Below are 27,882 nucleotides of genomic sequence, written 5' to 3' on the forward strand. Positions count from 1 at the left end.
GAGCAGGTAACTTGTATCAAGCTACCTGCCTATGACAAGGGAATCTGCCATGTACAGTCCTGTCTGAAAATCTGCAACAGTGTTTTAGATCTGTTCATTTCTTGAACCACCTCCCGTCCGGCCGTTGTATATAAATGGCCGGACTGTGGCAGTGCAGAGTCGGGTGGCTGGTTATAAACGGCCTCCCCGCCCCCTGCTTTTGCGCGCTCCCTGGGATCGCACAGCACCACGATCCGATGCCCGCTGTGCCCTCCGGACACAGTGAAACACCGATCGTCATACGGAACCTCTGTGCGAGGTCCAGATTATGTGATCACTGATTGGCCAATCAGTGATCACATGCAAAGTATTATTACTATACAGTATTTATATAGCGCTAAGAGTTTGCTCAGCGCTGTACATTATAGTGGGGTACAGTAACAATACAATGCGATACACGAGGGGTTCGAGGGCCCTGCTCCTCGGAGCTAACAATCTAGGAGTAAGTAAGATGTCACTTCTGACATCATTGCTTACTACGTGTGAAATCTGTGAATGATCACAGAGATCACATGGTACAAGGCTGTTGTGAACAGCCTTGTACCATGTGACAAGCTGGGACCAATCACAGCTCACACAGTAGTTCTCAATGGATGCAAGAATGTAGTCAGAGAGAAGGAGAAATGATTGTTTTTACAGCCTTTATGGGTATAAAAGCAATCAGTGTAAAAAAAAAAAAAAAAAAATCATGCCCCACAAGTAGTACAGTGTCACCATGGTGACACTGTACCGCTAGAGTGACAGTATGTAAAAAAAAATAAATAAATAAAATGTAAAACATTTTTTAAAATGTTAATTTTTGGTTATAAACTAATTTGGCTTTTTTTTTTTTACTAAAAAGATAACAGAATAAATTTTGGCCAAGATTTATGATGAAATATTTATTTGAAAAATATTATAAGAAAAACACTCCAAATTTTTGGACTTTTTAATTTACATAGCAAAACAAAAAAAATCCCAGTGGTGAATAAATACCACCAAAATAAAGCTTTATTGGTCTCCAAAAAATCCTAAAAAACATTCATATGGGTACAGTGTTGCATGACCACGCAGTTGTCATTCAAAATATGATAGCACTGAAAGCTGAAAATTGGCCTGGACAGGAAGGGGGCAAAAGTGTCCGGACTTGAAGTGGTTAAATAAAAATTGAGTCTGATATGTACCAGATTCAACCTCTAATAGTATATAAGTCTCTTCTGTCATTCTCAGAGTGGATAAGATATCTTGTTCCTTAACCACATAGCTGGTTATTTATATTTACCACTGCATATTGATATCCAAGAAATTGTCTATTTTAAACTTTACATACTAACTAAATTACACACCACACTTTTGTTAAGGTTTTTTTTAATCTGATTAATCAAAGCAATAATTGGCCAACTAATCGATTATGAAAACAATCATTAGTAGCAGTCCTATAGGGGTCCCCTTTGTATTGGAGGTGTCAGATATTACCCCGTATCCAGGTACTGGAGGTGTCCCTACTCCTTGTCCTGGTGTTGACAGTGTCCCATTTGTCCTTGTATTGGTGGTGTCTCCCTGGTGTTGGAGGGATCCTAGTATTAGTAGTGTGCCCCTAGTGTTAGGTGTCCCCTCCATCCTAGTATTGGAGGTGTCTCCCTGGTGTTAGAGAGTTCCTGGTATTGGTGGTGTATCCCCTTCCCCCATCCAGGTATTGGTGGGGAACCTCCCACCCAACAAATGGCAGTGTCTCTGCGATATTTAAAATGCCGCCCCATCCCCCATTCCATTACTGGATGTATCAGATGCCCCCATCCCAATAATGGTGGTATCCCCCTGGTATTAGAGGTATCACTTTTCTACCCTGCCCCAGTATTGGAGGTGTCCCCTCCATCCCAGTACTGGAAGCGTTGTCTCCCTGGTGTTGCATGTTCCTCCACCCCCCCACCATTGCAGTATTAAGAGACGTCAGGTCCCCCTCCACCCTGGTATTGGAGATGTTCTCCTTGTCCTATTATCTCAGGTGTCCGATATCGCACCCGTGTACTGGAGGGCTGGAGGTATCCCCCCTGCTGGGGGTGTCAGGTGCCCCCCCTGCCCCAGTGCTGGAGATGTCCCCACTGTCCGAGTATTGGAGGTGTACCCCCTGCCCCAGTGCTGGAGGTATCCCCCGTGCTGAAGGTGTCCCCCCTGCCCCAGTGCTAGAGATGTCCCCACTGTCCGAGTATTAGAGGTGTCCCCCCTGCCCCAGTGCTGGAGGTGTCCCCACTTTCCGAGTATTGGAGGTGTCCCCCCTGCCCCAGTGCTGGAGGTGTCCCCAGTGCTGGAGGTGTCCCCCCTGCCCCAGTGCTGGAGGTGTCCCCCCTGTCCGAGTATTGGAGGTGTCCCCCCTGCCCCAGTGCTGGAGGTGTCCCCACTGTCCGAGTATTGGAGGTGTCCCCCCTGCCCCAGTGCTGGAGGTGTCCCCCCTGCCCCAGTGCTGGAGGTGTCCCCACTGTCCGAGTATTGGAGGTGTCCCCACTGCCCCAGTGCTGGAGGTGTCCCCACTGTCCGAGTATTGGAGGTGTCCCCCCTGCCCCAGTGCTGGAGGTGTCCCCAGTGCTGGAGGTGTCCCCCCTGCCCCAGTGCTGGAGGTGTCCCCCCTGTCCGAGTATTGGAGGTGTCCCCCCTGCCCCAGTGCTGGAGGTGTCCCCACTGTCCGAGTATTGGAGGTGTCCCCCCTGCCCCAGTGCTGGAGGTGTCCCCCCTGCCCCAGTGCTGGAGGTGTCCCCACTGTCCGAGTATTGGAGGTGTCCCCCTGCCCCAGTGCTTGAGGTGTCCCCACTGTCCGAGTATTGGAGGTGTCCCCCCTGCCCCAGTGCTGGAGGTGTCCCGCACTCTTTGGCTGCAGCTCATGGCAAACCAACCAGTGCAACCGTTGTCATATTTGTAAAATGGCACCTTTGTGCTCCACACAGACATGGGAAGATCCAGGAACAACCCTCTGCACACTGCTATATATCCTTTCCAGCAAACTTTGCCATAAACATAGAGATTTTTAGTTCACACATATTGCAATACATGTTTAAACTGGCCAACTGCGTCAAACTAAACCTTTCTGGCCAAACCCTACTCTACCAAAAGCAAATGCTACTGTGGACACAATGCCAACATGGGGCAAAAAGACACAAAGTGGGGGGAGAGCTGCTAGGTTAAAACCTGGCTACTGACCTTCAAAGCTCTAGAGGATGTGAGAAGCATGCTTCACTAGGGCATCCCGCGCTCTTTGGCTGCAGCTCATGGCCGGTCAGTTTGCCATTAATCTGGACCAGATACTAGGCTCGTACCTCATATTCAGGGCTTTGCACTCCTGTGTCTCTGCGGAGCCTCCGACATTAGAGTGGAGTTTATCCCCTGTTTCAGGGCCTCTCACACTTGTCTTGTAGAGCCTCCAACATTAGCGCGGAGTTCATCCCCTATTTCAGGGCCTCGGACGCTACTGTCTAGGACACTGGTGCTGAGCTGGTTCCCTGTCTCAGACATTGGCTTTGGTACCAAGCTCTCCTCCTCTCTACAACAGATTATCCAGAGAAACATCCAACCTTTAGAGAACCTCTAGAGGCTACAGGCGAAAGCTTGACTTTCACCTTCAAGAAATCCCAACAAGTAGCCCAAAGAGGACTCTGTAAGAGCTCCACTAGGGCCTACAGTGCAACCGTTGTCACATTTGTAAAATGGCACCTTTGTGCTCCACACAGACATGGGAAGATCCAGGAACAACCCTCTGCACACTGCTATTAATCCTTTCCAGCAAACTTTGCCATAAACATAGAGATTTTTAGTTCACACATATTGCAATACATGTTTAAACTGGCCAACTGCGTCAAACTAAACCTTTCTGGCCAAACCCTACTCTACCAAAAGCAAATGCTACTGTGGACACAATGCCAACATGGGGCAAAAAGACACAAAGTGGGGGGAGAGCTGCTAGGTTAAAACCTGGCTACTGACCTTCAAAGCTCTAGAGGATGTGAGAAGCATGCTTCACTAGGGCATCCCGCGCTCTTTGGCTGCAGCTCATGGCCGGTCAGTTTGCCATTAATCTGGACCAGATACTAGGCTCGTACCTCATATTCAGGGCTTTGCACTCCTGTGTCTCTGCGGAGCCTCCGACATTAGAGTGGAGTTTATCCCCTGTTTCAGGGCCTCTCACACTTGTCTTGTAGAGCCTCCAACATTAGCGCGGAGTTCATCCCCTATTTCAGGGCCTCGGACGCTACTGTCTAGGACACTGGTGCTGAGCTGGTTCCCTGTCTCAGACATTGGCTTTGGTACCAAGCTCTCCTCCTCTCTGCAACAGATTATCCAAAGAAACATCCAACCTTTAGAGAACCTCTAGAGGCTACAGGCGAAAGCTTGACTTTCACCTTCAAGAAATCCCAACAAGTAGCCCAAAGAGGACTCTGTCAGAGCTCCACTAGGGCCTACAGTGCAACCGTTGTCACATTTGTAAAATGGCACCTTTGTGCTCCACACAGACATGGGAAGATCCAGGAACAACCCTCTGCACACTGCTATATATCCTTTCCAGCAAACTTTGCCATAAACATAGAGATTTTTAGTTCACACATATTGCAATACATGTTTAAACTGGCCAACTGCGTCAAACTAAACCTTTCTGGCCAAACCCTACTCTACCAAAAGCAAATGCTACTGTGGACACAATGCCAACATGGGGCAAAAAGACACAAAGTGGGGGGAGAGCTGCTAGGTTAAAACCTGGCTACTGACCTTCAAAGCTCTAGAGGATGTGAGAAGCATGCTTCACTAGGGCATCCCGCGCTCTTTGGCTGCAGCTCATGGCCGGTCAGTTTGCCATTAATCTGGACCAGATACTAGGCTCGTACCTCATATTCAGGGCTTTGCACTCCTGTGTCTCTGCGGAGCCTCCGACATTAGAGTGGAGTTTATCCCCTGTTTCAGGGCCTCTCACACTTGTCTTGTAGAGCCTCCAACATTAGCGCGGAGTTCATCCCCTATTTCAGGGCCTCGGACGCTACTGTCTAGGACACTGGTGCTGAGCTGGTTCCCTGTCTCAGACATTGGCTTTGGTACCAAGCTCTCCTCCTCTCTACAACAGATTATCCAGAGAAACATCCAACCTTTAGAGAACCTCTAGAGGCTACAGGCGAAAGCTTGACTTTCACCTTCAAGAAATCCCAACAAGTAGCCCAAAGAGGACTCTGTAAGAGCTCCACTAGGGCCTACAGTGCAACCGTTGTCACATTTGTAAAATGGCACCTTTGTGCTCCACACAGACATGGGAAGATCCAGGAACAACCCTCTGCACACTGCTATTAATCCTTTCCAGCAAACTTTGCCATAAACAGAGATTTTTAGTTCACACATATTGCAATACATGTTTAAACTGGCCAACTGCGTCAAACTAAACCTTTCTGGCCAAACCCTACTCTACCAAAAGCAAATGCTACTGTGGACACAATGCCAACATGGGGCAAAAAGACACAAAGTGGGGGGAGAGCTGCTAGGTTAAAACCTGGCTACTGACCTTCAAAGCTCTAGAGGATGTGAGAAGCATGCTTCACTAGGGCATCCCGCGCTCTTTGGCTGCAGCTCATGGCCGGTCAGTTTGCCATTAATCTGGACCAGATACTAGGCTCGTACCTCATATTCAGGGCTTTGCACTCCTGTGTCTCTGCGGAGCCTCCGACATTAGAGTGGAGTTTATCCCCTGTTTCAGGGCCTCTCACACTTGTCTTGTAGAGCCTCCAACATTAGCGCGGAGTTCATCCCCTATTTCAGGGCCTCGGACGCTACTGTCTAGGACACTGGTGCTGAGCTGGTTCCCTGTCTCAGACATTGGCTTTGGTACCAAGCTCTCCTCCTCTCTACAACAGATTATCCAAAGAAACATCCAACCTTTAGAGAACCTCTAGAGGCTACAGGCGAAAGCTTGACTTTCACCTTCAAGAAATCCCAACAAGTAGCCCAAAGAGGACTCTGTAAGAGCTCCACTAGGGCCTACAGTGCAACCGTTGTCACATTTGTAAAATGGCACCTTTGTGCTCCACACAGACATGGGAAGATCCAGGAACAACCCTCTGCACACTGCTATTAATCCTTTCCAGCAAACTTTGCCATAAACATAGAGATTTTTAGTTCACACATATTGCAATACATGTTTAAACTGGCCAACTGCGTCAAACTAAACCTTTCTGGCCAAACCCTACTCTACCAAAAGCAAATGCTACTGTGGACACAATGCCAACATGGGGCAAAAAGACACAAAGTGGGGGGAGAGCTGCTAGGTTAAAACCTGGCTACTGACCTTCAAAGCTCTAGAGCAGTGGTTCTCAACCTTTCTAATGCCGCGACCCCTTAATACAGTTCCTCATGTTGTGGTGACCCCCAACCATAAAATTATTTTCGTTGCTACTTCATAACTGTAATTTTGCAGTGGGAGGAGTAGTGCCACGTCATTGGTGTCAGTGGAAGGAGTAGTGCCCCATCACTGATGTCAGTGGGATGAATAGTGCCCCATCATTGGTATCAGTGGGAGGAATAGTGCCCCATCGTTGGTATCAGTGGGAGGAATAGTGCCCCATCACTGATGTCAGTGGGAGGAATAGTGCCCCATCACTGATGTCAGTGGGATGAATAGTGCCCCATCACTGATGTCAGTGGGATGAATAGTGCCCCATCACTGATGTCAGTGGGATGAATAGTGCCCCGTCACTGGTGTCAGTGGGAGGAATAGTGCCCCATCACTGATGTCAGTGGGATGCATAGTGCCCCATCGTTGGTATCAGTGGGAGGAATAGTGCCCCATCACTGATGTCAGTGGGATGAATAGTGCCCCATCACTGGTGTCAGTGGGAGGAATAGTGCCCCATCACTGGTGTCAGTGGGAGGAATAGTGCCCCATCACTGGTGTCAGTGGGAGGAATAGTGCCCCATCACTGGTGTCAGTGGGAGGAATAGTGCCCCATCACTGGTGTCAGTGGGAGGAATAGTGCCCCATCACTGGTGTCAGTGGGAGGAATAGTGCCCCATCACTGGTGTCAGTGGGAGGAATAGTGCCCCATCGTTGGTGTCAGTGGGAGGAATAGTGCCCCATCATTGGTGTCAGTGGGAGGAATAGTGCCCCATCATTGGTGTCAGTGGGGGGAGTAGTGCCCCATCATTGGTGTCAGTGGGGGGAGTAGTGCCCCATCATTGGTGTCAGTGGGGGGAGTAGTGCCCCATCATTGGTGTCAGTGGGGGGAGTAGTGCCCCATCATTGGTGTCAGTGGGAGGAATAGTGCCCCATCACTGGTGTCAGTGGGGGGAGTAGTGCCCCATCACTGGTGTCAGTGGGAGTAGTGCCCCATCACTGGTGTCAGTGGGAGGAATAGTGCCACATCATTGGTGTCAGTGGGAGGAATAGTGCCCCATCATTGGTGTCAGTGGGAGGAATAGTGCCCCATCATTGGTATCAGTGGGAGTAGTGCCCCATCACTGGTGTCAGTGGGAGGAATAGTGCCACATCATTGGTGTCAGTGGGAGGAATAGTGCCCCATCATTGGTGTCAGTGGGAGGAATAGTGCCCCATCATTGGTGTCAGTGGGAGGAATAGTGCCCCATCATTGATGTCAGTGTGGTGGAGGGGAGAATAGTGCCCCATCATTGAGGTCGGGGGGGGGGGGAAATAGTGTCCCATCGTTGGTGTCAGTGGGGGGAGGAATAGTGCCCCATCATTGGTGTCAGTGGGAGGAATAGTGCCCCATCATTGATGTCAGTGTGGTGGAGGGGAGAATAGTGCCCCATCATTGGGGTCGGGGGGGGGGGGAAATAGTGCCCCATCGTTGGTGTCAGTGGGGGGAGGAATAGTGCCCCATCGTTGGTGTCAGTGGGGGGAGGAATAGTGCCCCATCGTTGGTGTCAGTGGGGGGAGGAATAGTGCCCCATCGTTGGTGTCAGTGGGGGGAGGAATAGTGCCCCATCGTTGGTGTCAGTGGGGGGAGGAATAGTGCCACATCGTTGGTGTCAGTGGGGGGAGGAATAGTGCCCCATCGTTGGTGTCAGTGGGGGGAGGAATAGTGCCCCATCGTTGGTATTAGTGACACAAATGATGGGGCACTATTCCTCCCACTGACACCAATGATACTTACTTTGCTGACCCCTGCTCCAGCCTGGGCTCGCTCTCTCACTTACCTGTCAGCTGTCTTCCTTCTCTGGCCGCTCTCCTCTTCACTCGCTCCGGCAGCTCCCTCGATCTTCTTTGATGTACGCGCGCTGCCGCTCGGCTCCTCCTCTCCAAGCTCCACCTCCTCGCCGGTGATTGGCCGCCTGTGTGCCTCTCCTGAGCTACAGTTCCGGTGGCCAATCAGCGGCGAGGAGGCGGAGCTGCTGAGCGATCCCGGAGGTGTGGCCAGGTGACAGGAGCAGCGTATCATCCCGCCCACACATCGCCTGAGACGGAGGAGCGGTGTCTCGGTTCCTAAGACCATCGGAAATATGTGTTTTCCGATGGTCTTAGGCGACCCCTGGGAAATGGTCGTTCGACCCCCAAAGGGGTCGCGACCCCCAGGTTGAGAACCGCTGCTCTAGAGGATGTGAGAAGCATGCTTCACTAGGGCATCCCGCGCTCTTTGGCTGCAGCTCATGGCCGGTCAGTTTGCCATTAATCTGGACCAGATACTAGGCTCGTACCTCATATTCAGGGCTTTGCACTCCTGTGTCTCTGCGGAGCCTCCGACATTAGAGTGGAGTTTATCCCCTGTTTCAGGGCCTCTCACACTTGTCTTGTAGAGCCTCCAACATTAGCGCGGAGTTCATCCCCTATTTCAGGGCCTCGGACGCTACTGTCTAGGACAATGGTGCTGAGCTGGTTCCCTGTCTCAGACATTGGCTTTGGTACCAAGCTCTCCTCCTCTCTACAACAGATTATCCAGAGAAACATCCAACCTTTAGAGATCCTCTAGAGGCTACAGGCGAAAGCTTGACTTTCACCTTCAAGAAATCCCAACAAGTAGCCCAAAGAGGACTCTGTCAGAGCTCCACTAGGGCCTACAGTGCAACCGTTGTCACATTTGTAAAATGGCACCTTTGTGCTCCACACAGACATGGGAAGATCCAGGAACAACCCTCTGCACACTGCTATATATCCTTTCCAGCAAACTTTGCCATAAACATAGAGATTTTTAGTTCACACATATTGCAATACATGTTTAAACTGGCCAACTGCGTCAAACTAAACCTTTCTGGCCAAACCCTACTCTACCAAAAGCAAATGCTACTGTGGACACAATGCCAACATGGGGCAAAAAGACACAAAGTGGGGGGAGAGCTGCTAGGTTAAAACCTGGCTACTGACCTTCAAAGCTCTAGAGGATGTGAGAAGCATGCTTCACTAGGGCATCCCGCGCTCTTTGGCTGCAGCTCATGGCCGGTCAGTTTGCCATTAATCTGGACCAGATACTAGGCTCGTACCTCATATTCAGGGCTTTGCACTCCTGTGTCTCTGCGGAGCCTCCGACATTAGAGTGGAGTTTATCCCCTGTTTCAGGGCCTCTCACACTTGTCTTGTAGAGCCTCCAACATTAGCGCGGAGTTCATCCCCTATTTCAGGGCCTCGGACGCTACTGTCTAGGACACTGGTGCTGAGCTGGTTCCCTGTCTCAGACATTGGCTTTGGTACCAAGCTCTCCTCCTCTCTACAACAGATTATCCAGAGAAACATCCAACCTTTAGAGAACCTCTAGAGGCTACAGGCGAAAGCTTGACTTTCACCTTCAAGAAATCCCAACAAGTAGCCCAAAGAGGACTCTGTAAGAGCTCCACTAGGGCCTACAGTGCAACCGTTGTCACATTTGTAAAATGGCACCTTTGTGCTCCACACAGACATGGGAAGATCCAGGAACAACCCTCTGCACACTGCTATTAATCCTTTCCAGCAAACTTTGCCATAAACAGAGATTTTTAGTTCACACATATTGCAATACATGTTTAAACTGGCCAACTGCGTCAAACTAAACCTTTCTGGCCAAACCCTACTCTACCAAAAGCAAATGCTACTGTGGACACAATGCCAACATGGGGCAAAAAGACACAAAGTGGGGGGAGAGCTGCTAGGTTAAAACCTGGCTACTGACCTTCAAAGCTCTAGAGGATGTGAGAAGCATGCTTCACTAGGGCATCCCGCGCTCTTTGGCTGCAGCTCATGGCCGGTCAGTTTGCCATTAATCTGGACCAGATACTAGGCTCGTACCTCATATTCAGGGCTTTGCACTCCTGTGTCTCTGCGGAGCCTCCGACATTAGAGTGGAGTTTATCCCCTGTTTCAGGGCCTCTCACACTTGTCTTGTAGAGCCTCCAACATTAGCGCGGAGTTCATCCCCTATTTCAGGGCCTCGGACGCTACTGTCTAGGACACTGGTGCTGAGCTGGTTCCCTGTCTCAGACATTGGCTTTGGTACCAAGCTCTCCTCCTCTCTACAACAGATTATCCAAAGAAACATCCAACCTTTAGAGAACCTCTAGAGGCTACAGGCGAAAGCTTGACTTTCACCTTCAAGAAATCCCAACAAGTAGCCCAAAGAGGACTCTGTAAGAGCTCCACTAGGGCCTACAGTGCAACCGTTGTCACATTTGTAAAATGGCACCTTTGTGCTCCACACAGACATGGGAAGATCCAGGAACAACCCTCTGCACACTGCTATTAATCCTTTCCAGCAAACTTTGCCATAAACATAGAGATTTTTAGTTCACACATATTGCAATACATGTTTAAACTGGCCAACTGCGTCAAACTAAACCTTTCTGGCCAAACCCTACTCTACCAAAAGCAAATGCTACTGTGGACACAATGCCAACATGGGGCAAAAAGACACAAAGTGGGGGGAGAGCTGCTAGGTTAAAACCTGGCTACTGACCTTCAAAGCTCTAGAGCAGTGGTTCTCAACCTTTCTAATGCCGCGACCCCTTAATACAGTTCCTCATGTTGTGGTGACCCCCAACCATAAAATTATTTTCGTTGCTACTTCATAACTGTAATTTTGCAGTGGGAGGAGTAGTGCCACGTCATTGGTGTCAGTGGAAGGAGTAGTGCCCCATCACTGATGTCAGTGGGATGAATAGTGCCCCATCATTGGTATCAGTGGGAGGAATAGTGCCCCATCGTTGGTATCAGTGGGAGGAATAGTGCCCCATCACTGATGTCAGTGGGAGGAATAGTGCCCCATCACTGATGTCAGTGGGATGAATAGTGCCCCATCACTGATGTCAGTGGGATGAATAGTGCCCCATCACTGATGTCAGTGGGATGAATAGTGCCCCGTCACTGGTGTCAGTGGGAGGAATAGTGCCCCATCACTGATGTCAGTGGGATGCATAGTGCCCCATCGTTGGTATCAGTGGGAGGAATAGTGCCCCATCACTGATGTCAGTGGGATGAATAGTGCCCCATCACTGGTGTCAGTGGGAGGAATAGTGCCCCATCACTGGTGTCAGTGGGAGGAATAGTGCCCCATCACTGGTGTCAGTGGGAGGAATAGTGCCCCATCACTGGTGTCAGTGGGAGGAATAGTGCCCCATCACTGGTGTCAGTGGGAGGAATAGTGCCCCATCACTGGTGTCAGTGGGAGGAATAGTGCCCCATCACTGGTGTCAGTGGGAGGAATAGTGCCCCATCGTTGGTGTCAGTGGGAGGAATAGTGCCCCATCATTGGTGTCAGTGGGAGGAATAGTGCCCCATCATTGGTGTCAGTGGGGGGAGTAGTGCCCCATCATTGGTGTCAGTGGGGGGAGTAGTGCCCCATCATTGGTGTCAGTGGGGGGAGTAGTGCCCCATCATTGGTGTCAGTGGGGGGAGTAGTGCCCCATCATTGGTGTCAGTGGGAGGAATAGTGCCCCATCACTGGTGTCAGTGGGGGGAGTAGTGCCCCATCACTGGTGTCAGTGGGAGTAGTGCCCCATCACTGGTGTCAGTGGGAGGAATAGTGCCACATCATTGGTGTCAGTGGGAGGAATAGTGCCCCATCATTGGTGTCAGTGGGAGGAATAGTGCCCCATCATTGGTATCAGTGGGAGTAGTGCCCCATCACTGGTGTCAGTGGGAGGAATAGTGCCACATCATTGGTGTCAGTGGGAGGAATAGTGCCCCATCATTGGTGTCAGTGGGAGGAATAGTGCCCCATCATTGGTGTCAGTGGGAGGAATAGTGCCCCATCATTGATGTCAGTGTGGTGGAGGGGAGAATAGTGCCCCATCATTGAGGTCGGGGGGGGGGGGAAATAGTGTCCCATCGTTGGTGTCAGTGGGGGGAGGAATAGTGCCCCATCATTGGTGTCAGTGGGAGGAATAGTGCCCCATCATTGATGTCAGTGTGGTGGAGGGGAGAATAGTGCCCCATCATTGGGGTCGGGGGGGGGGGGAAATAGTGCCCCATCGTTGGTGTCAGTGGGGGGAGGAATAGTGCCCCATCGTTGGTGTCAGTGGGGGGAGGAATAGTGCCCCATCGTTGGTGTCAGTGGGGGGAGGAATAGTGCCCCATCGTTGGTGTCAGTGGGGGGAGGAATAGTGCCCCATCGTTGGTGTCAGTGGGGGGAGGAATAGTGCCACATCGTTGGTGTCAGTGGGGGGAGGAATAGTGCCCCATCGTTGGTGTCAGTGGGGGGAGGAATAGTGCCCCATCGTTGGTATTAGTGACACAAATGATGGGGCACTATTCCTCCCACTGACACCAATGATACTTACTTTGCTGACCCCTGCTCCAGCCTGGGCTCGCTCTCTCACTTACCTGTCAGCTGTCTTCCTTCTCTGGCCGCTCTCCTCTTCACTCGCTCCGGCAGCTCCCTCGATCTTCTTTGATGTACGCGCGCTGCCGCTCGGCTCCTCCTCTCCAAGCTCCACCTCCTCGCCGGTGATTGGCCGCCTGTGTGCCTCTCCTGAGCTACAGTTCCGGTGGCCAATCAGCGGCGAGGAGGCGGAGCTGCTGAGCGATCCCGGAGGTGTGGCCAGGTGACAGGAGCAGCGTATCATCCCGCCCACACATCGCCTGAGACGGAGGAGCGGTGTCTCGGTTCCTAAGACCATCGGAAATATGTGTTTTCCGATGGTCTTAGGCGACCCCTGGGAAATGGTCGTTCGACCCCCAAAGGGGTCGCGACCCCCAGGTTGAGAACCGCTGCTCTAGAGGATGTGAGAAGCATGCTTCACTAGGGCATCCCGCGCTCTTTGGCTGCAGCTCATGGCCGGTCAGTTTGCCATTAATCTGGACCAGATACTAGGCTCGTACCTCATATTCAGGGCTTTGCACTCCTGTGTCTCTGCGGAGCCTCCGACATTAGAGTGGAGTTTATCCCCTGTTTCAGGGCCTCTCACACTTGTCTTGTAGAGCCTCCAACATTAGCGCGGAGTTCATCCCCTATTTCAGGGCCTCGGACGCTACTGTCTAGGACAATGGTGCTGAGCTGGTTCCCTGTCTCAGACATTGGCTTTGGTACCAAGCTCTCCTCCTCTCTACAACAGATTATCCAGAGAAACATCCAACCTTTAGAGATCCTCTAGAGGCTACAGGCGAAAGCTTGACTTTCACCTTCAAGAAATCCCAACAAGTAGCCCAAAGAGGACTCTGTCAGAGCTCCACTAGGGCCTACAGTGCAACCGTTGTCACATTTGTAAAATGGCACCTTTGTGCTCCACACAGACATGGGAAGATCCAGGAACAACCCTCTGCACACTGCTATATATCCTTTCCAGCAAACTTTGCCATAAACATTGAGATTTTTAGTTCACACATATTGCAATACATGTTTAAACTGGCCAACTGCGTCAAACTAAACCTTTCTGGCCAAACCCTACTCTACCAAAAGCAAATGCTACTGTGGACACAATGCCAACATGGGGCAAAAAGACACAAAGTGGGGGGAGAGCTGCTAGGTTAAAACCTGGCTACTGACCTTCAAAGCTCTAGAGGATGTGAGAAGCATGCTTCACTAGGGCATCCCACGCTCTTTGGCTGCAGCTCATGGCCGGTCAGTTTGCCATTAATCTGGACCAGATACTAGGCTCGTACCTCATATTCAGGGCTTTGCACTCCTGTGTCTCTGCGGAGCCTCCGACATTAGAGTGGAGTTTATCCCCTGTTTCAGGGCCTCTCACACTTGTCTTGTAGAGCCTCCAACATTAGCGCGGAGTTCATCCCCTATTTCAGGGCCTCGGATGCTACTGTCTAGGACACTGGTGCTGAGCTGGTTCCCTGTCTCAGACATTGGCTTTGGTACCAAGCTCTCCTCCTCTCTACAACAGATTATCCAGAGAAACATCCAACCTTTAGAGAACCTCTAGAGGCTACAGGCGAAAGCTTGACTTTCACCTTCAAGAAATCCCAACAAGTAGCCCAAAGAGGACTCTGTCAGAGCTCCACTAGGGCCTACAGTGCAACCGTTGTCACATTTGTAAAATGGCACCTTTGTGCTCCACACAGACATGGGAAGATCCAGGCAGAACCCTCTGCACACTGCTATATATCCTTTCCAGCAAACTTTGCCATAAACATAGAGATTTTTAGTTCACACATATTGCAATACATGTTTAAGCTGGCCAACTGCGTCAAACTAAACCTTTCTGGCCAAACCCTACTCTACCAAAAGCAAATGCTACTGTGGACACAATGCCAACATGGGGCAAAAAGACACAAAGTGGGGGGAGAGCTGCTAGGTTAAAACCTGGCTACTGACCTTCAAAGCTCTAGAGGATATGAGAAGCATGCTTCACTAGGGCATCCCGCGCTCTTTGGCTGCAGCTCATGGCCGGTCAGTTTGCCATTAATCTGGACCAGATACTAGGCTCGTACCTCATATTCAGGGCTTTGCACTCCTGTGTCTCTGCGGAGCCTCCGACATTAGAGTGGAGTTTATCCCCTGTTTCAGGGCCTCTCACACTTGTCTTGTAGAGCCTCCAACATTAGCGCGGAGTTCATCCCCTATTTCAGGGCCTCGGACGCTACTGTCTAGGACACTGGTGCTGAGCTGGTTCCCTGTCTCAGACATTGGCTTTGGTACCAAGCTCTCCTCCTCTCTACAACAGATTATCCAAAGAAACATCCAACCTTTAGAGAACCTCTAGAGGCTACAGGCGAAAGCTTGACTTTCACCTTCAAGAAATCCCAACAAGTAGCCCAAAGAGGACTCTGTCAGAGCTCCACTAGGGCCTACAGTGCAACCGTTGTCACATTTGTAAAATGGCACCTTTGTGCTCCACACAGACATGGGAAGATCCAGGAACAACCCTCTGCACACTGCTATATATCCTTTCCAGCAAACTTTGCCATAAAAATAGAGATTTTTAGTGCGTGCCACAGGTGACGTATGTGGGCGTTGCCTTAGCTTGGACTCCGCCCCTGCCATGCTCTGTCTCTGAGAGTGGCTTCTCCTATTTCTGAAAGTCCTTTCAGAGCAGGTTAGGAGGATATGGTGAAGTCCTTGGCTGCGGCTGAGACGGGAGTGTGTGAAGGGGGAGACGGGGGACTACATGTCTCAGCATGGACCTGGGGGTTTTCTGTGACAGAGAGAGCCAGGGGGTCCCAGACTGAGAAAGGAGAGAGAAAGGAGAAAGGTGTAGGGCCAAGATGAGTATCCCATGAAAGTCAGTATCCCCTGAATCCCCAGTTTATAAGGCACGACAAGCCGATCACCGAACTACTGCAGCCGAACATGTACCGGAGTTAAATTAACACTTTACATGCCGAGTGGTCGGCAGCAGGACACAGGATCGGCCGGGGAAACAGAATTATTAACCCCTTACATGCTGAGTGGTCGTCGGGGCTGTTACATGCCAAATTATCTGCAGCGACATCGGACAGTGTCAGTGACATCGGGGGGGGGGGGGGGGGGGGCAGTGATTTTTTCTTTTGGGGGGGATAGTGTAAGTGACCTGGGGAGAATGGTGTTATGGGGGGGGGCAGTGATAGTGACTTTGGGGAGGACTGTTCTACTCAATGTTACTATCACTGCCCTGCCCCCACCATGTCACTGACACTTTGCCCGCCCCCACCATGTCACTGACACTGCCCCCCTACCCATGTCTCTACTTTCTCCATCTCCACCCAGTAACTCACTGCTTACGAGATTGCCAATCATTTCAAAATCAAGATTGATGCAATGTGTGAGGTCATCTCCACTGCACAGACATCTATCCCACTTAGCATACCTTATACTAAACCTCCCTCAACACTTCTCTTTTAACCTGGCTACTACCGAAGAGGTCACTAAAGTTTTCTCAGAAGCCCATCTCACCACCTGCCCTCTGGATCCTGTCCCCTCGCAACTACTACGATCACCTTCTTCTTCTATTCTATGTTCCCTCACTCACATCTTCAATCTCTCCCTCTCTACTGACACCTTCCTCTCCCCTCTAAGCATGCACAGATCACTCCCGTACTTAAAAAGCCCTCACTGGACCCCACCAACCTGAACAACTTAAGACCCATCTCCCTGCTCCCATTTACCTCTAAGCTCCTACCTCACTGACAACAACCTTCTTGACCCTTTAGAGTCTGGCTTTCGCTCACTCCACTCCACTGAAACTGCCCTACTAAAACTCACGAATGATTTACTAACTACTAAAACCAATGGCCACTACTCCATACTCTTGACCTCTCTGCGGCTTTTGATACTATTGACCATCCCCTCCTCCTCAAAAAAACTCCACTCCCTTGGCCTCCGAGACTTTAATGGTTCTCCTTCTACCTATCGCAGCACTCCTTCAGTGTTACCTATAACTCTGTCTCCTCCTCGCCACTTCTCCATCAAGATCAATTATACAACCATCAGTCCCTCCCCTCATGCCAGGGTACTAGGTGTAATCCTGGACTCCCATCTGTCCTTTCAGCCCCAAATCCAGTCACTGTCCAAATCTTGTAGACTTCACCTCCGCAACATCTCCAAAATACGCCCGTTTTTAGCCACCGAAACCACTAAGCAACTTATTCACTCCCTTGTTATCTCTCGCTTTGACTATTGTAACTCCCTCCTCACTGTCCTACCTCATCACAAGCTATCCCCTCTTCAGTCTATGATGAATGTTGCTGCCAGACTCATTCACCTTGCCAACTGTTCCATGTCTGCCATCCCTCTCTGCCAATCCCTCCACTGGCCTCCCATTGCCAAACGGATAAAATTCAAAACATTAACAATAACAAATAAAGCCATTTCTAACTCTGCCCCCAATTACATCACCAATCTTGTCTCCAAATATCACCCAAAACGTCTTCTCCGCTCCACCCACAACCTTCTGTCCTCTAGCTCCCTTGTCTCCTCCTCCTATGCTTGTCTCCAGGACTTCTTCAGAGCCTCCCCCATCCTCTGGCACTCTCTACCCCAATCTTTCCGACTATTGCCTACTCTGCCCACTTTTACGCGATCTCCGAAAACCTCTCTTTAAGGAAGCCTATCCTACCTTCAGCTAATAACCAAATCTTCTATTTCTCCTATCAGTTCATCCCCCACAGTTATTACCTTCTGTACCACCAGTCCCTCCCTCTTAGATTGTAAGGCCCTCCTAACCCTCTTGTATTGAACTGTATTGTTGCTGTATTGTCTCCCTTCATATTGTAAAGCGCTGAGCAAACTGTTGGTGCTATATAAATCATGGATTATAATATTAATAAAAAATACACAAAAAGTAAATTTTAGGGCACACAAGCTGAATAAATTACCCAATTTAATTTTTGTAAGATATAAAAGATAAGGTTGCACCTCACAGATACCCAATGTGTTAAACCTTAAATTTGCTTGTGGCCATGAAATGGTGACCAACTTTAGTACCCTATATTTTCTATAGGTGATGCTTTAAAAGCCACTTCTAGGTCATGAGTTTAGCGTTATGGAGGTGGTCTGTGTAGCAGGCATACACCCAGAGATGGACGCGGTTCAACCATTTTCCATCTTGAGAAAGGGTCAACCATCCTGACAAACATATTTCCCCCTCATTCTCCCCCCTTCCTCTCTGTTCATACACATTGACATATGGCCTGTGTGTTAGGAGTGTTACAGGCCGGCCAGGGCACAGCAGGGAACCCAGAGCTATAAAACATTTTTGAGCTAAAGCGCCTGGTTGTCTAAGAGAGCTGTGCAATCTAGCACCTCGTAAAAGATAACGCAAGCCTTCCCAGGAGTTCAAAGCCATTCCAGAGAAGCACGAACCAGATAACACTTTTAAAATCCATTTTTCCCCTATGTCTCATATCTTGGAATATGAGAGACTTACAGTCAGGTCCATAAATATTGGGATATCGACACAATTCTAACATTTTTGGCTCTATACACCAGCACAATGGATTTGAAATGAAACGAACAAGATGTGCTTTAACTGCAGACTGTCAGCTTTAATTTGATGGTATTTACATCCAAATCAGGTGAACGGTGTAGGAGTTACAACAGTTTGCATATGTGCCTCTCACTTGTTAAGGGACCAAAAGTAATGGGACAATTGGCTTCTCAGCTGTTCCATGGCCAGGTGTGTGTTTTTCCCTCATTATCCCAATTACAATGAGCAGATAAAAGGTCCAGAGTTCATTTCAAGTGTGCTACTCTCAAGATGAGATCCAAAGAGCTGTTCCTATCAGTGAAGCAAGCCATCATTAGGCTGAAAAAACAAAACAAACCTATTAGAGAGATAGCAAAAACATTAGACGTGGCCAAAAACAACTGTTTGGAACATTCTTAAAAAGAAGGAACGCACCGGTGAGCTCAGCAACACCAAAAGACCCTGAAGACCACGGAAAACAACTGTGGTGGATGAGCGAAGAATTCTTTCCCTGGTGAAGAAAACACCCTTCACAACAGTTGGCCAGATCAAGAACACTCTCCAGGAGGTAGGTGTATGTGTGTCAAAGTCAATAATCAAGAGAAGACTTCACCAGAGTGAATACAGAGGGTTCACCACAAGATGTAAACCATTGGTGAGCCTCAAAAACAGGAAGGCCAGATTAGAGTTTGCCAAACGACATCTAAAAAAGCCTTCACAGTTCTGGAACAACATCCTATGGACAGATGAGACCAAGATCAACTTGTACCAGAGTGATGGGAAGAGAAGAGTATGGAGAAGGAAAGGAACTGCTCATGATCCTAAGCATACCACCTCATCAGTGAAGCATGGTGGTGGTAGTGTCATGGCGTGGGCATGTATGGCTGCCAATGGAACTGGTTCTCTTGTGTTTATTGATGATGTGACTGCTGACAAAAGCAGCAGGATGAATTCTGAAGTGTTTCGGGCAATATTATCTGCTCATATGCAGCCAAATGCTTCAGAACTCCTTGGACGCCGCTTCACAATGCAGATGGACGATGACCCAAAGCATACTGCAAAAGCAGCCAAAGAGTTTTTTAAGGGAAAGAAGTGGAATGTTATGCAATGGCCAAGTCAATCACCTGACCTGAATCCGATTGAGCATGCATTTCACTTGCTGAAGACAAAACTGAAGGGAAAATGCCCCAATAAATAGCAGGAACTGAAGACAGTTGCAGTAGAGGCCTGGCAGAGCATCACCAGGGATGAAACCCAGCGTCTGGTGATGTCTATGCATTCCAGACTTCAGGCTGTAATTGACTGCAAAGGATTTGTAACCAAGTATTAAAAAGTGAAAGTTTGATTTATAATTATTATTCTGTCAAATTACTTTTGGTCCCTTAACAAGTGGGAGGCACATGTGCTGTCATGGAAATTTTGTATTACAGGTTGAACTTTAAATGTGTCATATATTAGTGTTATTCATATGTCTCTTGTGTGGCTTAATTAAAGCTCTGAAGGCTGCTGTCAGGGCTCCCAGGTATGACCAGAGGTGTGTGACTGAAGCAGGGAAACGCAGACCTCAGATATGTTATAAACAATATAATTTATTAACACTAACAGTACAAACATAAACGCAGTGCAATACTAAAACATAATACGGTGCAAACAAACCAAACCAAACCACCCACAGATAACAGTATATACAAGCAAGCGTCGTCAGGCAGGCCGGGTCAATATCAATTGGGCAGGTAGGTACAGGGGGAGCAAGCGGAGAATGGTCGGGGTCACAGGCCAGGTTCAGCAGGTAGCAAGCAGCGTAGTACAGAGGGTCAGGCAGAGGGATGGTCCGGGTCACAAGCCAGGGATCAGAACAGGTAGCAAGCAGCGTAGTACAGAGGGTCAGACAGAGGGATGGTCAGGGTCACAAGCCAGGATCAGAGCAGGAGAAGTCAGCAAAGGAACAGAAACAGGATGCAGGACAGATACAGGGCCCAGGACAAACACAACACCAAGGCAGAGTCTGCAAGTCTGGCCATCCCTTAAATACACCAGTATCATCAGTTCCAGGTGTTAGCTGGCTGAAAGGTTGAGTCTCTGATTGCTGGGAGCACCCGCTGGCCAGCCCTGGTACTGCAGATCAAAAGGCAGGTGAGTCCCACCATTGCTGGCCAGTCCATTCCTAACAGCTGCAATTAGGCCATGCGCATTTACAATGTATATATTACAGTACTCAGCTCGGTAATGGATGAGATGGCAGATCTGCGCTTATAGACTGGCGTGTATGCCACCACGGCATTCGATGCGAATGCCGCGGGCCTGTATCCACATATCAGCAGCATAGTACCACATGGACTTCGTATGGCCAGGCGCCGGGCAGTGCGAACACCGCGTGTAGGCTCATGTATATCTTACAAGCCACTACCGACCTGAACTGTATCTGGATGGATGTGTTTTAATAAAGATCGTATCGGGCCCATTCAGATACAGACTGACACGGTTTAATCTAGGGGATGCTTGTACAGAGAGTGAACATACTACTAGGAGCTGATAGCATGTAAAGGATGGGAAACTTGCTCTCCAGAGAGCTTATGGGGGAGGGGAGGACTGGTTTAACTGGTTTTCAGTATAGATAAGAGGAAATACTACACTCCAAGCAGGATGGACATTCTCGTGTTTGGACACCCCCTATACATTGTTCTGTGGGAGGGGATTGACCTGACCCCCCGTGTGGGGGGGCGTGTGTGTGCTTTTAATAAAACAAGAGTCTGGGGTTAGAGCCAGAGACAGAGTGAATTCAACCTCCAACCTGAGAGTATCATCTGATTTTTCCTGGGTCACGGGAGCTCCATTTTTCCCCACATCTCAAAAGAGCTACTCACGGTAAGGAAAAATTTGTTGAAAACAAATTTCCAAGACAATGCAAACTGTTGTAATTCCTACACCGTTCACCTGATTTGGATGTAAATACCCTTAAATAAAGCTGACAGTCTGCAGTTAAAGCACCTCTTGTTCGTTTCATTTCAAATCCATTGTGGTGGTGTATAGAGCCACAAATGTTAGAATTGTGTCGATGTCCCAATATTTATGGACCTGACCTACATAAAAACCAGGCATATCTTCAGAGGAGACAAACAGTTTGATAGGTCACACTCCCTGTCTGGAATACCTAGGGAAGCAGAAAACTACATCTCTGGAACCCTTCAAATATGTATTTCATATTTCATATCTACCCGCTCCTCAGATGTGTCTGCATAATAATTTACCCGCGGGTGGAATGTCACTTCTGCATAGAGAAAGTTATGAGCCAAAATTTGAACTATAAGAGATTTTGGCTCTAGTTTAGGTCTACGCCCAGACCTTCCCTCCGTAAACGAGGTATTGGTCCTTGACTTCAGAGACACCCCTTGCTAGGGAACAACAAAATGGGCTGTCAATCCTAAGAAAGGAAGTTGAAGAATTCTCCCTTTTAACATCAGAACCACCTGGGGAGACCCATGCCCTATCGCTCTGAAACTTGATCTGCTAACCCAGGACTTTGGCAAGTACTTTAACCCTCTAACTTCTCTCTGTTATCCCTTTGCTGTGCTGTTGTTCTCTGTATATTTTTGTATATATATTAGTTACATCTTTTCTCTAAATATTTTTATTGCACCCTTTTGACCTTTTAGTAATAAATCTTTCCTTCTGAAAGCGTTGAACTGTTTGTATAGCTCTTTATTGCAATTTACAAATTCCTGCCTCTAAAAAGAGCGCTACTCTGTTTGTTTGACCCTCTGTATAACCGGCCTGCGGTGACCGTGTTATACAGACGATTATCTCAACCATTATAGTGTTATAGCTGATATCATCGAGTTTCCTCATTCTCTGTACAAAAAAGGAGGTGGTGGCAGTGTGAAGGGTTAACTGCGTAATTAACTTGACCCAGTAACAATCGCTCCCAGGCTGCCGGTACACAGATTGTGGTCCAATTAGCTGGAAAATTGTTGTGCAGAGTGCAGCTGGGCTTGGCATTGTTACGCACGTGACATCGCGGTTTTAGATTGGCAAGTCCTTCGGTCTTGAGTTTGGTGAGGAGGTCAGGGGTCTGACGCCGCATTCGTCAGAGTCTGGTGTTAGAATGACTGCTCTCACTCCCGGCGTGGGCCGGGATACGTAACGTGTAGCACAATCAACGTTTTATGCGTAGGCACCCCTGACTTTGCATGTGGGGGGGGGGGATGCTTGGGTGTAAATTTACATTTTTTACAATTGAAAACTTTTTTTTTTACTTTTTTTTTTTCACAGTGGACAAAACGTCCCCTAATGTGGTGATTTTTCTGGTGACACATACTCTTTCATGTAACATCTGATATTTCCCCTGTGCTCCACTTAATGGAATCCAGTCCAGATCGCACTGCATTACAGTCTTTCCCGGCCATACTGGTATACTTGTCAGATATACAGACGCCCCCATCCACAGACCTGGCAGTGAAAGGGTTAAAGGTGTCCCCCCACACCAAATCCAGCGAACAAGCTATACAGGCATTTTAACCACCTCAATTAATAACTAGCTTTTGAAGTAAGGTGCACATGGGAGGGCATTGCACAATATAAGCAAACTGAAATTTCCCAGCACGCTTACCAGCTAGCCTAAAAAATAAATAAATAAATTTGACCCTAATTGCAACACAAAAAAAAATGGCCATATTCACATGGGGCATCCCACAGCAAATACCCATGAGAAGCTGTTTTAACCTGCTTGGGGATGCACAGATGTTCCATGCATCCCCATGCAGGCAGTCCAATTGATGTCAGTTGGGACACAGCAGCTACTCCATATGTGACATCCATGAGAGATCCATAATAGATATAACAAGCAATCAAATAATAGATAATACATAAAATATTAACCACTTGAGATCCTGAGGATTTACCCCCCTTAATGACCAGGCCTTTTTTTGCTGTTTGGCACTACACTAATTCAAATGATAATTGCGCGGTCATGCAATGCTGTACCCAAACTAAATTTACGTCCTTTTTTCACACAAATAGAGCTTTCTTTTGGTGGTATTTTATCACCTGTGCGCTTTTATTTTTTTGCGCTATAAACAAAAAAAAACACAAAAATTTTGAAAAAAAAACTATATTTTCTACTTTCAGCTATAAAAAATATATTGTAAACTCAGTTAGTCATAAATATAAACCAAAATGTATTCTGCTACATGTTTTTGGTAAAAAAAAAATCCTGTGCATTAGCGGGCAAACTGGCGCTATATGGGAGGGGCGCAAACAATATCGGAAGTCGCCAGTGACACTAATACAGTGATCAGTAAAAATCTGTTCACTGTAATCAAGGACACTGGTGACAGGGCAGTGAAGGGGTTAACTGGGGGGGGGATTAAGGGGTTAAACAGGATTACTGGTGTAGTGGCGGGCAAACTGGCGCTACCTGGGAGGGGCGCTAACACTATCGGAAGTCACCAGCGACACTGATACAGTGATCAGTAAAAATCGGTTCATTGATCAGTGACACTAGTGATAGGGCAGTGAAGGGGTTAACTGGGGGGGGCGATCAAGGGGTTAAATGTGACCTAGGTGTGTTCTGACTGTGGGTATGTGCTGTTTTACTCACTTTTACTGTGTCTTCTTCTCTGTCTGGGACGAATGTGCCCAGGCAGAGAAGAATGACATCATATCCTGTCCTGTGTAAACTTCAACACAGGACAGGATAGGACAGGGACCGATCATCTGATTTCAGCCAGACATAACTGGCTGAAATCTAATGATTGATCCCTCCGGGATCGAATGGTGTCACCCGCGGGTCGGCGGGAGCATGCGCGCGCGCCCCCTGCCGGTGAAAACGTAGGGAGCGCAGAACCCGTTTTAAAACGTGGTTTTGTGCCTGAGTGCCGCCCTGCACACGTATATATATACAGTGGCAGGGCGGCAAGCGGTTTACTGCATCAATAAAAATTATAGGTAAAATACAAAAAAAAAATCTAAAAATAAATAAAACAATAAAAGATAATCAATAATGAACAATATTAATAATACCATATTAACAACAGATATAATCAATAAACTAAGACAATAAAGAACAGATAGATATAATAGTAATTTAACTGTAATCAGTACTATATTAATAGATATAATCAATAATAATAAAAGATAATACAAAAGTCAATAATAATAATAATAGCAGATATAATCAATAATAATTGATAATTAATAAAATAGATAATGCAATAAATATTGATCAATAAGCTAGATATTGATTATGTCTATATGTACTATTGTTAACTTATTTTTATGCTTTATAATTAAAAAAAAAGATATAAATAGTCAATAATAAATAATAAAAATACAATAAATCAATAATAAAATAACAATACCAGATCTCATCAATGATATTAATATTAGATAATAATAAAATAATCATAAGTATAATCAATATTATTATTACTATTTATATCGTATTATTTTATGTATTGTTTAATCTCTATTTCTTGTTTAAATCTATATTGTTGTTTTATTTATTATATAAATAGCAGTTATTGCTATAATCAATATTAATAAACAATAAATAGAATAGTATTACATATAATGAAGAATAATAGATATAAACAATAATCAAATATTAGCAGTAGACAGAATCGCTAATAACAGACAATAATAAAATCCCCCCAATCACAGACAGAAGAATAATAGGAGATAGAAGGGGATTTCTTACCGGGCTCCCCGCTCCTGGCTCAGGCAACTCTGGCTCTCCGTCCTCCCCTCAGCCCGGCTCTCAGAGGACGGCGCTGTATACGGACATTGGGAGGGAGGATCCATCCAGCGGCAGAAGTCCTCTTCTTGACTAAGGTGGGCATGCTGGGACTTGTAGTACTTATAGGGGGCTCGTCATCGGAGATGGGAGAGATGTGATTGGACGGCACACATGACCAGCAAACTTCCCAAACAGAACTCCCGTCCATTGGTGAGGAAGGATCTGTTCTGGGGGAGAAATAAAGGACAGCGTCTGTCACCATGGCAACAAGTGGGTGTGCCTGTTAGTGGACTCCGCCCCTGTTCAGTGAGTTCTCGGGGTGTAGCGTTACCCGTTCCCGGACATCCGGTGATTGGCGGTGAATCTGTGGCACAATATTTACATGTATTGGATAGAAGGTAATGGCCGGGGGTGTGCCGCTCCTCCTCCGGACTCCGCCTCCTCCCGCTCTCCAGTCTGCGTCCTCCTCTCAGCAAATCCCGGCTCTGACTGAGGTCCTGTGTGCGCAGTTCTGTTGTGCGCAGGTGCCTCTGCTAGAACTCCGCCCCTTTTTCGTGCGGGGGCGTGGCTTGCCCCGTTCCCGGAAGTGCTGTGAAGCCGGGTGGTTACAAGATTGGGGACATGCTGTGATTCTCTTCCGGAGGATAGAGCTTCGGCCAGACAGCTGAGCTCCGTCTTCTGGGGGTGAGGAGGAGCCCGGGGGGACTGCAAGTCTCAACTTGGACCTCCGGGACAACTTAACAGGTGGTGAGGAGACAGAGAACCTGTCAGCCATGGAGCCGGCTGGAGAGGGAGACGGGTGGCACATAGAGGACTGTGCATTTCTTGTTTGCTCTATGTGCCTCCGCTATCCATCTCCTGCATGCACCCCCACGGCCCCCCCTCCAGCACTGCAGGGGATCTGTCAGCATATTCACTCCCCAGTGCTGACAGTCCCCCCCCTCCCCCCACATACAGGCGGGAGAGCAGAGAGAAAGCTGCCTCTCCTCCTCCTATGTCTCCCCTGCCCACACTTCCAGCCAGCCTTGTGTATGCTTCCCCCTCCCTCTCTCTCCCCTCCCCCCCTCTTTCCCCCCCTCTCTCCCCCCCCCTCTCCCCCCCCCTCTTTCCCCTCCCCCCCTCTTTCTCTCTCCATTTCTCCCCCCTCTCCTCTCCCTCATCTCTCTCCTCTTCCCCCCCCCATCTCTCTCCTCTTCTCCCCCCTCTCTCTCTTCACTCCCCCTCCCTCTTCCCCCCCTCTTTCTCTCTCCCCTCTCTTCCCCCCCCCTCTTTCTCTCTCCCCCCTCTTCTCCCCCCCATCTCTCTCCTCTTCTCCCCCCCATCTCTCTCCTCTTCTCCCCCCCATCTCTCTCCTCTTCTCCCCCCCATCTATATCCTATCCCCCCTCTCCTCTCTCCCCCCCTCTCCTCACTTCCCCCCCCCTCCCCCCATATACAGGCGGGAGAGCAGAGAGTAAGCTGCCTCTCCTCCTCCTGTGTCTCCCCTGCCCACACTTCCAGCCAGCCTTGTGTATGCTTCCCCCCCTCTCCTCTCCCCCCCCACACCTCTCCTCTTCTTCCCCCCCACCTCTCTCCTCTTCTTCCCCCCCCCCTCTCCTCTTCTTCCCCCCCCCCCATCGCTCTCCTCTTCTCCCCCCCCCATCGCTCTCCTCTTCTCCCCCCCCCCCCATCGCTCTCCTCTTCTCCCTCCCCCCCATCGCTCTCCTCTTCTCCCTCCCCCCATCGCTCTCCTCTTCTCCCCCCCCCCCCATCGCTCTCCTCTTCTCCCTCCCCCCCATCGCTCTCCTCTCCTCTTCTCTCCTCCCCCCCATCGCTCTCCTCTTCTCTCCCCCCCCCATCGCTCTCCTCTTCTCCCCCCCCCCCGTCGCTCTCCTCTTCTCCCCCCCCCATCGCTCTCCTCTTCTCCCCCCCCCCATCGCTCTCCTCTTCTCCCCCCCCCCATTGCTCTCCTCTTCTCCCCCCCCCATCGCTCTCCTCTTCTCCCCCCCATCGCTCTCCTCTTCTCCCCCCCCCCCCATCGCTCTCCTCTTCTCCCCCCCCCCCCATCGCTCTCCTCTTCTCCCCCCCCCCCCCATCGCTCTCCTCTTCTCCCCCCCCCCCATCGCTCTCCTCTTCTCCCCCCCCCCATCGCTCTCCTCTTCTCCCCCCCCCCATCGCTCTCCTCTTCTCCCCCCCCCCCATCGCTCTCCTCTTCTCCCCCCCCCCATCGCTCTCCTCTTCTCCCCCCCATCTCTCTCCTCTCCTCCCCCCCATCTCTCTCCTCTTCTCTCCCCCCCCATCGCTCTCCTCTTCTCTCCCCCCCCCCCCCATCGCTCTCCTCTTCTCTCCCCCCCCCCCCATCGCTCTCCTCTTCTCTCCCCCCCCCATCGCTCTCCTCTTCTCTCCCCCCCCCAATCGCTCTCCTCTTCTCTCCCCCCCCCATCGCTCTCCTCTTCTCTCCCCCCCCCCATCGCTCTCCTCTTCTCTCCCCCCCCCATCGCTCTCCTCTTCTCCCCCCCCCCATCGCTCTCCTCTTCTCCCCCCCCCCCCCCATCGCTCTCCTCTTCTCCTCCCCCCCCCATCGCTCTCCTCTTCTCCTCCCCCCCCATCGCTCTCCTCTTCTCCTCCCCCCCCATCGCTCTCCTCTTCTCCCCCCCCCCCATCGCTCTCCTCTTCTCCCCCCCCCCCATCGGCTCTCCTCTTCTCCCCCCCCCCCCATCGCTCTCCTCTTCTCTCCCCCCCCCCAATTCGCTCTCCTCTTCTCTCCCCCCCCCATCGCTCTTCTCCGCCCCCCCCATCGCTCTCCTCTTCTCTCCCCCCCCCCATCGCTCTCCTCTTCTCTCCCCCCCCATCGCTCTCCTCTTCTCTCCCCCCCCATCGCTC

At 49.4% G+C, this 27,882-nt stretch overlaps 1 long non-coding RNA gene across 1 annotated transcript in view; it reads right to left on the bottom strand.

Moving 5' to 3' along the window:
* The window catches only part of LOC149440452 (uncharacterized), a 28,327-nt gene extending 2,374 nt beyond the window's left edge, over positions 1–25,953 (bottom strand). The window contains exon 1 of the long non-coding RNA XR_016307620.1: positions 24,983–25,953. This is a non-coding gene — a long non-coding RNA (uncharacterized LOC149440452). The remainder of the gene's footprint in view (positions 1–24,982) is intronic.
* Positions 25,954–27,882: the final 1,929 nt, after the last annotated feature.

The sequence above is a fragment of the Staurois parvus genome, unplaced genomic scaffold (genome assembly GCF_062004578.1).
Source record: "Staurois parvus isolate SC_StPar_1 unplaced genomic scaffold, SC_StPar_1.0 ptg001082l, whole genome shotgun sequence".
Lineage (NCBI taxonomy): Eukaryota > Metazoa > Chordata > Amphibia > Anura > Ranidae > Staurois > Staurois parvus.